This window comes from Camelus ferus, chromosome 16, assembly GCF_009834535.1.
Source record: "Camelus ferus isolate YT-003-E chromosome 16, BCGSAC_Cfer_1.0, whole genome shotgun sequence".
NCBI lineage: Eukaryota > Metazoa > Chordata > Mammalia > Artiodactyla > Camelidae > Camelus > Camelus ferus.
Window position 1 is genome coordinate 32,985,040 of NC_045711.1, and position 9,273 is coordinate 32,994,312.

The following is a 9,273-nucleotide window of genomic DNA, read 5'->3' on the forward strand; positions in this document are numbered from 1 at the left end:
TCCTGGCCAGAGGATTTGCCTGATCTGCCTAGAAACTCATGACGTCTACAAAGAAGCTTAGCGAGGGTTGGCTGAGACAGGGCAGGAAGCTAGAACGACAGGAGGGGCTTACGGGGAAGATGAGAGTAGGGACGCCGGTAGCCTGCTTGGCTGAAAAGGCATATTTAATTCAAGGTAATGGCTATTAATAAAGCAACGTGAAAACAAAAGAGAAAGGGTTCTTGTAGCAAATAATGGCTCTATAAGGAAAACAAAAGTTTGTGGGCACCCCTGTGCCTCTTCGTCTAGTGGTGCGGCCTGAACACGTGAGACTCCCGCGCGGAAGTGGGCTGAGCGCGCAGCCTCGTTCCCGCCTTGTCTTGGCGGTAGGCTTCTGTTCGTCGCTCGCTCTAAGTCCTGCCCCGACTCCTCCTGGCTCTTTTGGGTGGGCTGGGCAAGGGGTTGGAGGAGACGCCCTGTCAATGTCTGAAAAGTCTTTTCGGCGCCGCGCCCCCAGTGTTTCTATACCCCACTCTCCACGTACAGGTAACACACCTGAGCGAACTAGAGTTTCCGGCCTCACTTCCTACCAAAGGTGCCTGCGCTCTTGCTCCACCCTCCCAGGGGTCTCAATGAGATAAAAATGAGAATGAGCGTGTAAATCCTCCTCCGTTGCTTCTTTTCACCCCAGGACCCCTTTCTTCATCTTCCACTTTAAACGTCTCCCAAGAGTCGTCTCTAAACCCTTTCCCTGAGCACAGGTTGGGCCGTACTCATTAGCATCCTAGTGTGGCTTTGGCTCCTCCTGAGTCCTTGGTCGGATCATGATCCATGGGCTGAGTTTCTTGGTGCAGTGAAGTTTGAGGATTTGGGAATGTTTTTTCAGGACGGCGACTATTATGTGCATCCACTATTTGGTTTTATAGAACTACCTCCGAGCGAAGAAGAGGCACTACTTTTAACCCCATTTTACGGGTGAGGAAACGACTTGGAGAGGCCTTGGTACTCTTTATATGGTGGCAGGCAGAGAAATTATTAATGTAGTTGGCAACTTTGGTGTCCATTATAAGTAAGAACTGTTTCTTTTTGGCAGCCTAGGGCAGCTGCCTTTCTTGTACCCTAGTACCACTGCCTCATCTTCTTACATACTGATAGTTTGAGGGAGAATATTGGATAGACTAGAAGCTTTGGGACTAAACAAGCTTGTGTAAGAAACCCTCTTCAGTGTCTTACTAACTTGAGGACTACGGGAAATTTACGTAACTTCTAGTTCCCTCATCTGTCAAAAAGAGTGGTATTTAGTTTATTTATGCAAAAGTGCCCCCTACCATTGTTTTTGACACTAAAAATAGGTGTTCGATAAACGGTCGTCTGTCTTTTCCTTTTACAATCTCAGAAAGGCCTTTCCTGACTACTCCCGCTAAAACTGCCTACCTTTATTTTTCTTTATAGCATTTATCAGTACCTGACTTGAAGCTAAATATCTAGTGGTGCTCTAGACCAGCTGGTATGGGCTAGCCCTTCCCTTCTCAGCTCCGCATATGGTGATGTCAGGTTGAAAATCTGAAAACAGGCATGATGGAAATATTTACATCATTGAAATTGTCCAAGGTTACAGATTAGGGTTTGATTTTGTTTTTCTGAGAACTGGTTGGTAACTATTTACTAGCATACCGCTGTATATGTCTGTTTATTGTTCTCTCTCTAGAATCTTATGGGTCATGAGAGCATGATTTTCATCTGTCATATATTGCTGTCTCCTTAGCCCACAGAAAAATAACTGCACATAGTATGCACTCTATAATAAATATTTAGTAATTGAGTGAGCTGAGAGTCTGTGCAGAGTAGTGATTTCACACCTTAACTTTCTTTGTGGGGAAGCATCACACAGCTCCCTTCAGAGGATTGGTAGTTTTGTGACACTGGCCTCCTTTGACTGCTTTCCATTTTCCTTCTGCTTTTCCTTCCCTAGGCCCCAAAGGTAGTGGTGAGGATGAGATTTTGGATCTGTTCAGAGAAGACATCACCAGCCCCTTCTTCCAGGCTACAAGGTTGGCTTATCATCCCCACCCCTGGCATCCTCTATCAGTAGGAGGGAGTGGAGGAACTAAGCTTGTCAGAGACATGCCCTCAACTTGTTCCATCCCCAAATAGCTCAAAAGGGCAAAGTAGGGAGGAGTCCTAACACCATTTCTCAAAAAAGATGTTTCTTTTACCTCTTCATAAAGTTCCCAGCAATCACTAGGGTATGGGCTAGTTTTAAAAGCTTTTGGAGCTTTCTAGGAAGTTTTAATAGATAGATTTTTCATGGTAATATTTTAAGTAATATTTAATTTGTCTAAAGTCATAGAGTAATTTAAAATCTTTATTAAAAATGCATATATGTCCAAATTTATCAAATTTTACAATTTAAATATAGGCAGTTGATTGTCAGTCATTTCAATAAAGTTGTTTTTTAAAAGTCTTTATAGAAACATTTAATATTTGTAACTTTTTTTTTCTTTTTTAGTATCAGTAACCAAAACTTCAGTTTCATGCAAGAATGTTAGCATTTTCAGGAATTTTTTTTTGGCCAATTTCTCAATTTGCATATCACTTTAGTATGTTATTTCTAGCAAAATACATTTGTGATGTGGTTGCTTCTGTTGCTTTCAAGTAAATTTCTTATTTTACCTGATTTTTAGCATGTTCACTATTTTTTATTTGTTTGTTTTCTTTTTGGTCCTTTACAAATTTATTTTTCTGGTTAATGCATAGCACATCTGAGACTCGTTAGTAAGATCTATCATAGTAAGCCCTCTGGCCACCCTCATTTCTCTTTTGTAGCTTTGAATGGTCTTGCTCATTTTTGGTAAATCTTTCTGCAAAGTGCTACCAAATCAACATCCTAGTCACTCTTTGTTAGAAACCACAATTTCTGCACTTACATTTGGCAGAATTTTTCCCACTGCTTAGTTTTTTCAGGTAGTTTTGCATGTCATTTTCTATTTTGTCATATGCTTACATTTGTATTATCCTTTTTCCAATTCCTTAATGGCATATCAGTCTTAACTTTCATTTCTTCAACTCACATTTTAAACTTCAACATCTTTAAGGGTGTTAACATCTAACAAAAATAGCTATATAGTATAAAAGCTGTTTTTTAAACTATTTTTTGATCACTTAGTGACTTGAATTTTGGCAAATGAGCTTGCTCCACCTAACCTACTTCTTTATGTGAAAGGTGCTTTCCTAGGGAAGTGGAGAAGGCATTCCTTCTAATGGATGATTGCTTTGGCCCAGGTAGTTCATGGTTGTGGGACTGGGTTATAGAAACAGCAGGTTTGAACCTGACAAAAGGAGGAGAAGCCCCAGGTAGGCAGCCGTCTTCTTCTGAACCTGCATCTCTCGTTTGACTGCTTTTTAAACTTGGTTTCTGGACTCTCCAAATCTGCCATGTCCCTGTTCCCTCACGACTCATTCTCTCCCTTACCTGCTCTTTATCCCTGGGGTTGTCAATGCCTGACTCAGGGCAACTTGTTTATAAAGGCTAAATGGCTAGTTAGGATCAGTACAATCTTAACCAGAATTCGAAGAGCACATAGATTAAGGGTTAGACATCAGGAGTTAGTACTAAGTGAATCAACCTTGGCGGCCCATTAGAGTCAAGGTGAGAATAAGATCTGAGCTAGGGAGTAAACAAAAAATATCCAGGAATCCAGGTGGAAGGTTACAAATCAGTAAGTCCAAGAAAGGCTCAAGAAAGACACGGAACTCAAAGTTAACTCTATGGTTAAGCTGGTTTTAACCTTCTGCCCTGATGAGTTAACTCCTGATTGGGACCAACTTGGGACAGAGTTCTGGAGTAGGAAAGCAGAGGTAATTTTTCAGAGTTATTTCCTGAGCAGGCATTGTGTCTGCACTGTCCTGGAATTCACACTGGAGGGGGTATGTGGATAAAGACAGCCCCAAACAAAAGCCACAGCACAATATATTGAGGACTCTTACAGAAATTTAGTGCGAGTGCTATGGAAAACAGAAAAGAGAGCAATAAATTGACAATGGTAGTTGTAGGGTGGGGATAGGAAGTCACGGAAGATTCCGGAGGCAGTGACATTTGAGTTGGCCTTGAAGGATAAACAGACTCTTGCATAGCAGAGAACTGGGGAAGAGCACTTGTTCGTTTAATAAATATGTATCTAGTACTTTACTTTGTGCCAGGAGTAGTTCCAGATAGTGGGGATACAGCAGCAAACAAGACAAAGTCCCAGCCTTAGAGGGGCTTACATTCTAGTGACATCAGGCAGAAGAACCTCAACATGAAAGGCATGTTCAGGGAAGGGCAAGTTCAGTGTGGCTTGATGGAAGAATACATGGGATGTTGGTAGAAAATAAAATTAGAGAGGTAAGGAGGAGGACAGAGAATACAGAGCCAATTAGGCCATGTTTAGATACAGACTCTTCTGTAAGCTATTGGCTTTAAGCATTTTAGAAACAGTTTATGAACCCTTTCTGCCAAAGAAATCTTGCAAGATCATGTAACATAAAAAAAGCAATAAAAGTAGAGCTCCTTGGTTGAAACAGGGATGGGGGTGGGGGTGGGCAGCAGCACAGGGAGGGGGAGCAAGGAAGGAACTCCTAGCTCTGCCCTCTTACCTCACTGTCAACTCTCCTCAACAGCTCTGAGAAAGCCAGAGGACTATAGTGGGTTTAAAGCCCACTGCTGAAGATGATGGAGGGCACACAGACATCAGAAAATGGAGAGACGTGATCAGATTTGCTATCTGGGGATAAAATTGGCAGAGGAGATGGGGTAGAATGGCCCCCATCAGGGAAATAAGTTGGGTAGGTTTATGGAACAGATGCTGAGAACCTGATCTAAGATGGGTAGGGTGGATCCAAGAGAGATTTAGGAGGTAAAACCAGTAGAACTTGGTGACTAAGACCAAGGGGAGTAAGACAGGGAAGAGTGAAAGATGATTCCAAGAAAAAAGGTACTTAAGGCTTTCTCTGTTCTCTTTGCTTGGGTTGCAGGTACCCTGGGCATCTATTTGGGTCACTCCAACTTCTTTGGCTCTCAGTTACCTGCAAGACCAGTTTGAATGTCTCAGCAAGGCAGGGCTGGCCCTTTGCCATGTCTTCATGCCCTTAATCAAGGTAGATACAGGGGAGGAGACTCGGAAGGAGAACATTAAGATTCTGATTTCGGACAGATGGGTTTAAATAACCTACAGAGCATGTAGAAGGGAGTTGGAAATAGGTCTGAAGCTCAGGAGAGAGGTGGAGGTTGGAAATAAAGATTCAGGATCATCAGAAAGTAGACAGTAATTGAAGGGATGGGAGTAGATGAGTCTAACTGGGTAGGTCAGGCATAGAGAAAAGAGATGAAGATAGAGTGTCAGAAAACAAGCACATTTAGTGCCCGCGAGGAGAGTAAGGATAAGTCAGAGATTCCCGTGGGGGACCCTTCTCTTTCCTCTGTCTCAGTGGTCTGTTTTTCAGTTCTACCAGTAGCTCTGGGTCCAAATTCAAGAGCTAGGAGGTCACCTCTGGGAGGATCTGAAAAGTGACTAGCAAAAGGACTCTGAGACCACAAAGCCACCCAGGTCTCTGCATGTGCAGTAACCCTCCACCTTGCACGGGGAGAGAACAAATGGTAGGATTATGTCCCAGACCTCGGCTCCCGAGAGGCCAGGAGTGTCACCTGGGCTGTGGACCTGAAGCCCACTTCTATTTTTTTCTCCCAGTTTTCAGTTTTATTAGGTAAAATTGATACAATTTGACTGCATATTTACAATATATTGCATGTAAATGCTTATATACAATATACTGCACATTTAAAAAAATTTACATATATGTACTGTTCATTGTTCCTAAGAACAGTTTAGAGCTTTAGCTTTTTAAACTTACGTAGTTATCAAAGGAATAAAGCCAACTACAAAATAAGAATCAACAGAATACTGTAATCCAATCATAAAGGACAGTCAGATGTGCTTACACATATTCAAGGATTCAATCATCTAAGTTATAAATAATAAGTAGTTCATTTGTGTCCTTTTTTTTAGATTCCACATATAAGTGATATCATATGGCATTTTTGTTTCTCTTATTTCACCTAGAATGATGATCTCCAGGTCCATCCATGTTGCTGCCAATGGCATTATTTTATTCTTTTCTATGGCTGAGTAGCATTCCACAGCATACATATACCACATCTTCATGCAGTCATCTGCTGATGGACACTTGGGCCAACTCCATGTCCTGGCCATCACAAATAGTGCTGCTGTGAACATTGGGGTGCATGTACCCCGTTGAATTATATTTTTCTCCAGGTATATGCCCAGGAGTGGGACTGCTAGATCACATGTTAAGCCTATTCCTAGTTTTTTAAGGAATCTCCACACTGTCTTCCACAGTGGCTACACCAATTTACATTCCCACCAACGGTGTAGGAGGGTTCCTTTTTCTTCACACCCTCTCCAGCATTTATCATTTGTAAACTTTTTAATGATGGCCATTCTGGCTGGTGTGAGGCAATATCTCATTGTAATTTTGATTTGCATTTCTCAGTGATGTTGAGCATCTTTTCATGTGCTTGTTGGCCATCTGTCTGTCTTCTTTGGAGAAATGTCTCTTTAGGTCTTGTGCCCATTTTTTTGGTTGGATTGCTTGTTTTGTTGTTGTTGTTGTTTGATATTAAGGTGTATGAGCTGTTTGTATATTTTGGAAATTAATCCCTTGTTGGTTGCATCATTTGCAAATATTTTCTCCCTTTCTGTAGGTTGTCTTTTCATTTTATTGATGGTATCCTTAGCTGTGCTAAAGCCCACTTCTTGAACCCTGATATCTGCTCCCAATATTGGAAGTCTCTGCTCCAAGAGTTCTACCTGCTAGACTGTGTTGGCTATGAAAATATGTACGTTGAATACTGTGACCTCAATGTGCACATGGGAGAGGAGCTTCTTGTCTTACACTGATAATCCAGTAAAACTGTTTTCTTTGCCTAGCTCATCATAACTTCTTTTGCATAACCTCCTCCACAAAGTCTTCGCTAATCCCTTTCTCCCACTAACAGCCTCCTCTGGTTCCCCAAAGTACCTTGTGAATATATTTATCTTAGCAGTTGTCATATGAAGAAATGATCTATTTATGCATTTTCTTCTTTACTAGAATATGTTAGGGACTGGAGCATGGAAGATGTTCAGTAAATGCTTCTCAAATGGCAAATACAGTGTCTGCTGCTTTACTCTCCAGCCCTTCTGCTGCTCTGACTAGGCAGTGCCGTAGGCCTGCCCACCTCACCCCACCCCACCCCACCCCCGCCCCACCACCACATCCATGTGGGAGGTAAATGCATCAGCTGCCTGGATGCTCCATTTGGGACAGGTTCTCCTGGTATAATCCCAGAATTCTGCTATCGTGGTAGATGTTTCCCACCATGACCTGACTATCCACATTGTTTCTCTTGAAATTCCAACCTCCTGAGGGCCGTCCACACTGAGGAATGATCCTTTGCTCGCTTGCTCTAGGGCCATCTTGTTCCAAGGGCCTCCCTCTTGTGAACACTTTAGGGGCTATTTTCTCCACCAAACAACCAGGTGAGGAGCCAAAGAGCCCATGCTGGAAATTGTCCCTTTGCCTTTGGTTGTATTAAATACTTTATTATTAAACACTTTATTAAGTTCTTTCGTTCCATTTGGTCTCTTTGAGCCTCTGTAGATGCAACAGGGTCCTGAGGTTATAGGAAAGTCCCTCTTTTGAGACCACAGAAATTCTCAGAATGAAATTCTGAAAAGTGGTCACAGAGCAGAATAAGTATCAAGGGGAGAAGGGAGGAAGAGAAAAAGACATTCCAAGTTGAGGGAACAAAGGCATGGGAATGCTGCCTCCGTGACTGCAGGTCCTGTAGTTGGCTGCCCCATTAGGTCCTATGAGGACGCCAGTGGGCATGGCTTCCCCTCCCAGCATCTCTGTGGTTTCTTCAGCATTAATTTAGTGCTCTCTTTTCACAAGGTCCTGAATTGTCTCTAAGTGAGATCAGATCCACTCAGATCCACATCCTATTGAGTGACCACCAGTAGTATCTCCTTCCAACCAAAGTACTCCAGGAAACCTCTTCTGATTAATCAGGCCCTACCAATCAACCTCCTTTCCTCTGAGTCCCCATGGCACTTGCTTTTCAGTTTGAGCACTGTTTCTCTGCAAGTAATAATGGACCACAGGTAACAGAGAAATAACAGCTACTAATGAGAAATCATATATAGGGGGTAAGTGCCTGGATTGTGTATTCTGAAGCCAGATCAGAACCAGGTTTGAATCCCAGCACCATCGCAGTAAGAGCAGGCAAGTTACTAAATCTCTTTGCCTTGATTTTTAAAATAGAGGTAAAAGTAGTATTTATCTTATATTTGTTGTGAGGATTAAATGAGATAATATGTGTAGTAAATGCTTAATGTGTGTTAGCTATTCTCTGCCTACTGTCTAGGAAATCTTCCTTAATCTCCACCACGTCTTAGATATATCTATTTATCCCCCCTAATACCTTGAGGATATTTTATTGTAGCAATTAACTCATTGTTTACATTTTTTATCATTTTATCTCACTATGCCTGAAGATCATTCACTTGTTTACATATTTGTTGAGTAGACTGTAACAATGATTAAGAGACAAAATATGGACCCAAAATAATTGAAAACAGGTACTTAAATAAATACATGTAAATGCACGTTCATAGCAAAGCCACTGATAATAACCAAGAGGTGGAAACAGCCCAAATGTCCATCAATGGATAAATAGATAAGCAAATCATTGTCGGTACACACAGTGAATACTATTCAGCCATAAAAAGGAATGAAGTATTAATACATGCTGCAACATAAATGAACCTTGAAAACATCATGCTAAGCAAAAAAAGCCAGGCACAAAAGCCACATGTTATATGATCCCATTTATATGAAATAATTAGAATAGGTAAACCCACAGAGACACAACCAAAGTTGGTGGGTACCAGGGAGTAAGAGGAACAGGGAATGGAAAGCAACTGTTTAATGGGTTTAAGTGAACTGAATTGTGCACTTTAAAATGGTTAATTTCATGTTATGTGAATCTCACTTCAATAAAAAAAATTTAAAAAGAGGAAGTTCTTGCCTTCATAGAGTTTATATTTTAGTAATGGAGCCAGATCAAACAGTAAACAAGTGCACACATAAACAAGTAATTACATATTGTGATAATCACTTGGTAGGAAGTAAAATAAGGGTTGAGAGTGGAAAAGTTAAGCAAGAGCTGAGGGCAGAGGCTCTGAGGCCGGAAGA